This window comes from Panicum virgatum, chromosome 6N (genome assembly GCF_016808335.1).
Source record: "Panicum virgatum strain AP13 chromosome 6N, P.virgatum_v5, whole genome shotgun sequence".
NCBI classification, from domain to species: Eukaryota; Viridiplantae; Streptophyta; class Magnoliopsida; order Poales; family Poaceae; genus Panicum; species Panicum virgatum.
The window spans coordinates 49,561,442-49,569,952 of NC_053150.1; the positions used below are offsets into that span (position 1 = coordinate 49,561,442).

Consider the following 8,511-nt stretch of genomic DNA (forward strand, 5'->3'; position numbering starts at 1 on the left):
TCCACTAAAACATTCTATTTATGCATTCTACCGATTTTCTATGCACAACCGCAAGTCACTTTTGTAAGCCATCAATTCTATCGCAAATAATTCCACCACAACAAACACACTTGAAAGGAGCTGAAGAAAACCAAAGGCCGTGACTGCAATACGAAGAAACCCAAAGATCGTCCCTGCAATAGAGTTTAAATAACTCCAGTCCACCTCTGGCATGCCCTCTTCGGTAACGCCGCTGCCGTGCTACAGGGCTGCAACCTCCATGCCCGCCGTCCGCTCCCCAACCAGAGCAGCATCTAGGAAAAAGGAGATGAAAGGTATTTGGTGGTGTTTACGCTCATCTTCAAGGTGTTTGGTTTTCAATTTCTTTTTTTATGGTTTCTGATGGGAAGGAAAGGGGTGGGTAAAGAATAATATAATAATAAGAATACAAGGATAAGAATTAAAGAGAAAAAAGAACAAGAACAAGAAAAGAAAGGGGAAAAGGAAAAAATAGAGAAAATAAACAGGAAAAAATAAAATAAGAGAGAAAAAGAAAAAATATAAAGAAATAAAAAAGAAAAATTGTCTCATACTTTACGAGTGCTATTTTGTCGTTAATTTTTATTTAGCTAAAATAATCTACCTTCTATATTTCAAGTCCCGCAGCAACGCGCTGGGAATCACCTAGTAATTAATTACTCCCCCCTCCAAATTATAGGTCGCTTTAAGCTTTTCTAGATACATGTATTTTGCTATGCACTTAGATATATACTATGTGTAGGTACTTAGTGAATACGATGTATTTAGAAAAACCAAAATGACCTACAATATAAAACAAATTAGCTATGATTATACGTAGCCAATATGATGTATCTAAAAAAACAAAAATGACCTATAATATAAAATGGATTAAGTACGATTAGTTACTATGTTTAACTAATTGATTGGATGTGTGGGGGTTTTTCTTTGTGACATCATGTATAAAGTGAAGCTAGTTGTAGATCGATAAATCAATAATTCAATATATCAATAGCAATGGAACCGTTTTTTAGCCGTAATTTTGTTGTTCTAGGTCATCTTCTAAATAAAGTGAGTGCGGATGTTGTTTGTTTTAGTTTTGTGGAAATTTGGATTGGAGTCTGGAGATTAATACAATTACGATGTAGTGACTCTCGTCTTTCTGGGAGGCTCTGCTCGCTTAGACTCGGGGCTCCGCGCTCTATCAGCTATCAGTTAGTTGGCGCTACGCGCGACTTCAGTTGACATTTGCTTATAAGAATTCTGGTAGTGGTACAGTATCGGAATCAGCCAACATCCAGCCTTAGTGGCCCCTCTCTCATAAGGTTTGAAACGAGTGTGAGTTCCGATCCTCTCTTCCCAGGCAATAATGAAATTGGACGGGCACTGACTTTCCCCCTCCCTTTTTCGTAATAACAAAAGTTTCTCATTCAGTGGTGAGGTGTTCATAGAAAGCAAGGCCTCGCCCAAGCTCGTTGCGAGACTTAACCCAACACCTTACGGCACGAGCTGATGTTCTGACCTCCATACCTCGATCGAGATAGTGGACATAGGATGCCACTCTTTAAAATGAAAAAAATCCAAAAAGTTGGAGATCCAACTACAAGGAGACAGGCAGCCTGATACCACTTTTCCCAATAGGAAAATTTGTTGGTGTATATTTTAGTGAAGAGCTGAAGTATGCTTGCGATTTGGGTTATAAAAAAAACTAATAAACTAGAAATGATGGATAAATGATCAAGATCAAACTTTCACATTTTCCATTCTGACCTGTTGTGTCTGCCCTCGACTTAGCCGTCTTAGAATAGAAAGGTTTCGCAGGTTCAGATTTTTTTTCTTTTTAAAAAAGAAATCGAAATTCTTCGATACATGTAGAACTCGACCATCGCATTTCCACAGATCGTTTTAACCAGGCAAGCAATCTACCATGAATCCATGTTACTAATATGTAGGGATGGTCCGGTGCCATGAATAAAAGACATGTCTGCATTTATATGTACATCGATCTCTGCCTATATATGTTCTCTACCACCATGCCAAGCGGAAAATACTTGGAATCGCGCACGCGACCCCGAGTCGTTGGGTAGCCAAAACCCACATGCCCCCCCCTCTCTCTCTCTCTCTCTCTCTCAGTCATGTGGGTCCTGCACATTAGGCACATCTCCCAACCTCCAGCAGGGGGCGACAGCGAGTGAGCGGCGGAGCGAGCGAGCGGGACCGAGCGGCGACAAGCCGACGATGACCTCCTGCCCTAGAAGAAGAAAGAGGAAGAAGGGAGGCTGGCGGTGGAGACGGGCAAGACAGCAAGAGTGGAGTGACGGGGTACCATCCGATGGGCGGCAGAGATGGCAGGGGTATGGAGCATAATGGTTAGCACGGGGAAGGTCACGGGCAGTGGCGGAGGTGCAGCCGTAGCCCAGGGTGGCAGCGGAGGCATGATGGCAGCGCGGAAGAAGGGATGGCGGTTGCGAGTGGCAGCGGGGGCGATACAAAGGAGGAGGCAGCGGCAGCCGGGGTGGAATTTGGTCTTTGAGGGGAGTTGGGCCGGGGCCCAAAGAAAAATATTCTGAGCATGCTTTGAGCAAATTAAACAACACCAAATCATTGGCATGCCCTAAATCAGTGGCGGAGCCAACGGGTGGGGGGGGGGGCTGGGGGGGCTCCAGCCCCCCTACTGGCCGACTGCCCATGGAGCCTCCATGCTTCATCATCTTGTCTAGCATTCAAATAACAGTGTTTAGCCCCCCTAAACACAATGTCACGTTGGCTCAGCCCCCCTAATCCTTCAGCCCGGCTCCGCCCCTGGCCTAAATAGTCGTTTTTTTGTTTGTTTGGAAGGACAACATTGGTCATGAAATAAAAACAAATAAAACAAAGATTAACCTAACCACTTGTATTTGTCATGAGCACTTGAACCAAGTAACTACGAGCTAGTAGGAGCGTTTGTTTGGTGCTGCTGTCTTCGTTCCATCCTTGGACCCTTTACACATTTATATTTTACACGCTATTACATAAAAGCAAGCGCTTAATTTAGCAATAATTAAGCCTCTCGCGTTTCCTAGCACTACTACGAGTTTTTGAATTATATATGCCCGATCGAGCCCCGATGAATATAAAGTAGGTCAGCGCAAAGCTCAATAAATAAAACAATTCGATAGCCATTGCCTTGTCCTCTGCATTGTCACGTACTGGCGTACTGCCGAAGTGCTGATGCATCTATATAAGTTGTTACGAGTGCAGAGATACAAGTTTAGAATTCAGAAGGCGTCCTGACAACAACAAGAAGTAACTAAAAAGGTTGTAAAAAAAGGTTGCTGATCCGACATCGCAAGCAGAAGGAAATGACCGCCGTCCTCGTCGGCGCCGGGAGAGGAAGGGGAGGGGGGTGGAATCGACCGCCGGTGTCCATACTAGTCTAAATAGGTTAGTCTAGGCGTAGTTAGGTTCCTTGTCGTCGGCTCCGGCGGAGAATAAGGTACTTGCCGTCGGGTCCCGGCGGTGGAGTTTCGGTTTGCCGGGAAGGAGAAGCCATCGATTCCGTTCGGCATCGAAGGGAGGACATGGTCTTCTTCCTTTTGCGGCTGGCTTTCCTTCCGCTTGCTGTTGCCGCCGGCGACGGGGCGGAGCGGATTTTGGTCCTCCGAGTCGATTCGGGTGAGCTCTGGTTCTTCGGTTTGGCCTGTGAGGTTGGTTGGGGTCCCCCGGGTTCTCGGATGGATCTCGTGTGCTGCGTCTTCTTCTTTGGAGTTGCTGGTCTTGGTCGCTTTGCTGGAGTTGAGGTGGTGCTCTGGTTTTCGGGGTTCGTGGTCGCCGGTGGAGTTGGGGCCGATTCGAAGACGCCGACGGCTGTGCCCAAGTATCGAGGATCTCATGCAGCTTACCAAGGTTGGAAGTCCGCTCTTCGTGTCGGTACCCTGTAGCAGGGATACCCACTCTTACTGCAGCAAGACAGGACTCGCGTAGTTATCCGTAATTACTCCCTAAAGGGTGGAGCAGCCGGGCCCCACGGGTCAGGCTCTTACCTCACCGGGCCAACGGCCCGGACCCGCTCCCCGCTCTGGGACGGGTCCGGTGACGCCACGTGTCCCTGAGGAAGAGGAGCTCCGAACCAACAGCCGAAGGCTCGGACCCCCCGTAGGGGTCCGGGACCTCCCGCGTCCATCCGGACCTCCCACATGGTAGAACCAACATACCATCGGGGGGGTCCGGAGCCGCCACGTGTCCCGCAGGCGCGGGCGCGGGCGCAAGTCCTCCACTGGAAGACTCGCCCACCCACCGCATTCAATGCGGGTGGTTGAGGCATGCTCTGCCGCCGCGGCACGCGGGGCAGTCTTTGTCAGGCCTCACTGAAGACAGCGTATTACCAAGGTACACAGTGCAGCCGCCTGCGCCGCACCCGCGCAGAGCCCGTCTGCCATATTAATTGGATACGACGGCACGGCACTTTTCCATCATGCCGCCTACGCTGCAAGCTACACGGCCCGTTCAGCTACTCTGCAAGCGATGCCGCAAGCTACGCCTGGCGCCGTTTCGACAAGACAGCACCTGGACATGCTGAACGGGGGATTCCAGGAGCAGGCAAGGGAATCCAGGAATGAGATTTCCTTCGCCTGCAACGCCATAATGTATGAACAGTGCGTTATTTTATACTACATTGTTTGGGCCCACCTGTCGGGGACCCAACAGCCATGTACGCGCCTCCCTTGAGATATAAAAGGGAGGCGCACGCTGTACACATTCAGACACACACAGACGCACGCTGGACTGAGCACAAGCTCTCGCAGACTCTCTCGAGGTAAGGCAATACAACACACAGTGGACGTAGGATATTACGCTCCGGCGGCCCGAACCACTCTAAACCTGCTGTGTTCATCGTGTTCTTGAGCGAGATCGAACTAGTCCTAGCTAACCCCCGAGTACTCACCCTCTGGGCTTAGGTGGGTGCATTCCGCCACCCGGCTGTGGTTTGCCACACCACGACACTTCGGGTTGCAAAGTGGAAGAACGGCGGTTCGAAGTCCAGACGCCATGCTTGGCGCAAGGCGGAGCTTCGGAGGCAACGACTCCGAGGGAAGACGACGATAAACAGTAGGTTTAAGGACCTTGCTGTAATTTCGGTGTTCCTCAGGGTCCTTTCTGCAAGAAAGGCTTGTACTGTGCTCCTGTTTTCAATATAAGTTTCAGTCTTTCGTCGCAAAAAAAAAAAGGAGAAGGAAGTTGTTTTTACCATTTCAGCTCAGTAAGAATGTCTGAATAATTCTATGCACTTACACTACAAGAACATGGCTTTAAATAAAGACAATGCGAGAGTTCAGACGAGAGAAATAGATGTCAGTTTTGATGTTCAGCAAAAACCACAAGAACATGGCTTAGAGTCCAGACGAGAGAAACAGATGCCAGTTTTGGTCTTCAGCAAAACAGTACAGGAGAGGATCAAGAGAAAAGACTTTGCTCCCGGTGATGTGGTGTGTGTTGAATTCTGGACCGCGGAACGGAGTGCAGTCGAGTGGGCTTCTGCCTATTTTCTAGCAATCGGTGTTGGCCCATGGGTTATGGGTGGAATCCATCTGAAACCACATCGTTAAAGCCCATGTCATGCCAACCCACCCTAAATCATGGGCTGTTTTGTTCAGCGCCATCACTTGCCACGCCACAGCAGTGGCTGCCATTGAATATTGGCTGTTGTTTGGATTGCAGTTAACTTGAGGCAGCCACCGGGCTTTTGTGAATGGTGGCTCGCCACAGCTTGGGTGGCTGCACGCCTGCACCACACTTGCATGGCGTGAGGTGGCCGCCAACTATGGATGCAAGCGGGGCGGGTGGCGGCTGCCCGCCCCACGTCCGCATGCGCCGCAAACTCTCACGCGGGCAGCTGCGGCGGCCCGCATAGCGCCACAAGTTTTTGCGGGCTTTGCGGCAGCCCGCGTAGGCCGCGTCACCTCGAGAACACTGTCCGCACTAGCAAAGCTAGCAGAGCTGACCGTCCGCACTAGCAAGCTAGCAGAGCTGACGTTTCCAGATTTTGCAACTAATGTGTAACAAGTCTATAACAACTATATGTTCCAGATTTTGCAACACCATAAATCGAAATCCAAATATGTGTTACAACTATACTTCAGCATCCGATGATGACATCGGCAAGTGCTCGGAAAGACTAAAATGGATTACATTACAGAACCACACTAATCTATTAGCACTGTACTTGGAATCACTTTTTCTCCTCATTTTTTCTTCTACGTGGCTTAGCAATCCTGCTGCTGCAGCTTCTTCGATTGCAGTCTAACATCTACCTGCATTCTCAAAAAAGAACACATCATTAGTGAATTGAAGGAAAAGGTGGTTGTACTTAATAATGGGATCAAATAGTTAGAAATTAATGCAAGTAAAAGATCTAGGGCACCAAAATATGCAGTTAAAGATTTGCCTAGTTTTGTATTGTGCAAATCTGATGACACTAAAGTATGAAATACCATTTTGAAATACCATCTTCAACTAGGCTGCTCTTTCAAGGCTCCTGTTCTTGTGATCTGAAGAAATGCGGTCCAAAGGACTCCCTACTACTGCAAATCAATGATCAGCAAACTGGAAGCGAAAATGAGCCCAGTTGGAATACAAGTTTAGGCAACTCCTTGTTCACTAAAGAAAAAGTAAACTGCATGCAAGTTAACTGCTATCAAAACTATCCACTACATCCAATTTATTTGAAGGCATAGGCAGTTACTAGCCATTCACTGCATGATGTAAAAAGGTTTTCCATACCCAACTGGTAGTTGATACATGCTCAAACCTTCAGTAGCTCTAATTAACTAGCATAAAATCTTTTACTGCAATGAGAAACTTGCGCCGTGTTTAGTTGCAAAAATTTTAGGGTGTAAAACACTGTAGTACTTTCGTTTGTATTTGGTAATTATTGTTCTGTTATAGATTAATTAGGCTCATTAGATTCGTCTCGTGATTTACAAGCAAACTATGCAATTAGTTTTTTATTTCGTGTAGATTTAATACTTCATGCATGCGTTAAAAAATTCGATGTGACGGAGAATCTTGTAAAGTTTTGGAATTTTGGATGCAACTAAACAGGGCCTTGGTCACAAAGATGTAGTCAAGATGGTTAATTAACAAAGTTTTCAGTACGGATGGTGCATTGCTTGGATTTATTTCTCAGGGTGCACACCTTTTAAGTGGAAAGATTACAGTTTGTAGTCTGCTGAAAAGCAATTAAGACAGAAAGATCACCTCAGTTCAAGAATGCAAGCCTTATTTCCCAAAAGCTCTGTGTAAGAGAATTATTGTTGGGCGAGCTAGTTATCTCCGGCCAGTGATCAAGCACATTTGTTTAGGAACATGCATGGACAAGTCAGTATAGTTAGGAATATGAGATTAAGAAGATCTAGGAAGTTGCTGTGCCTGATGTCCAGCTGTGGGAATGGTGGCAGCAGGGGAGGAGCCCTGATGTGCAGGTCGGAGCACCTTTGCCCTCTTGCCAAATTCAGAGCTGACCTTTCGTTTTTTCCCTGTTGTCTAGATTCCTCCCTGTTCTTGACGATGGGGTTCAGGGACCTGGGAAGGGATGGGTGCTGCAACGAAGGTAGGAGTAGTAGGGCCAGGGGAAGCAGCAAGGAGGCCTGGAACCATTCTTTTCGATGGCACACGAGCGGACGGAGACACCATGGATACGCCTCCTACACAGATACCAATAGATCTTGCGCGCGCAGAGCCGCTGAGGAAGAAGAAAATGGAACATAACAAATCAAGAATCGTCATGCTCCCTGAGAGTGCCCGCACTATCTCCCGAAGAAAAAATGACCGAGGCGAGGGAGTAAGTATTCCTTACCAACAAATCGAGACGGATCCGGTGCTCGAGTCGCCGCTGGAGTGGACGCTCCGGTGGGTTGGTGGGGGGTGGTGCCGGCGTCGGCGGAGACGGAGCGGAGACGAAGACGAAGTGGTGCCGGCGGCTTCGGAGGAGGAGCGGAGTGGCGCCGGCGGCTTCGGAGCCGCCGGCCGGCGGAGTGGATCGAGGGGAGATGCCGGATGCGAGCCTTTGGTTTTGCGAGCTACGCGGCGCCGCTGGGCATCGCGGCCAGGCCGCGAAGCGCCGCTTCAGCTCTGCGGGCCCATTAGCGGCGTTACGCGGGTATGCGGCGCGGGTCAGCCCAGCGGGCTTGCGGCAGAACCCGCCCCGCTTGCATCCCTACCGCCAACCAAACATCCCCTAGAACAGAAGTGTTGGTCCAGTCCCACCCAACCAAAGGCCGCCAAAAAGAGAAAAATCCCTATTTGGTCCTAAAATAAATGACACTTGCTTATTTGGTTCTAAAAACCAATCTTCCTTATTTGGCCCTCTTTTTAATTTTTTATGCCTTATTTAGCCCTTACATCCAGCTGAACACACGGACTATTTTACCTTAAAGCATAAATTATTTGGCCCCTTCTGTCCAACTTAAAGCACAAATTATTCCAATGATAATTCTTTAAACTTATTGTTGAAGTTACAACATAAAATTTTCACCT

The 8,511-nt window shown here is 48.0% G+C and overlaps 1 long non-coding RNA gene across 2 annotated transcripts; it reads right to left on the reverse strand.

The window, feature by feature from the left end:
• Positions 1–6,024: 6,024 nt before the first annotated feature.
• LOC120677329 lies at positions 6,025–8,080 on the reverse strand. 2 transcript variants are annotated; one of them, XR_005676271.1, is made up of 4 exons: positions 7,832–8,080; positions 7,234–7,717; positions 6,468–6,557; positions 6,025–6,287 (listed from the first exon to the last, which is right to left on the reverse strand). It is a non-coding gene; the product is annotated as an uncharacterized LOC120677329 (long non-coding RNA). The 2 variants fall into 2 exon arrangements; XR_005676270.1 differs by lacking the exons at positions 7,234–7,717; positions 7,832–8,080 and having other exon boundaries at positions 6,468–6,832.
• Between the last annotated feature and the right edge of the window lie 431 nt (positions 8,081–8,511).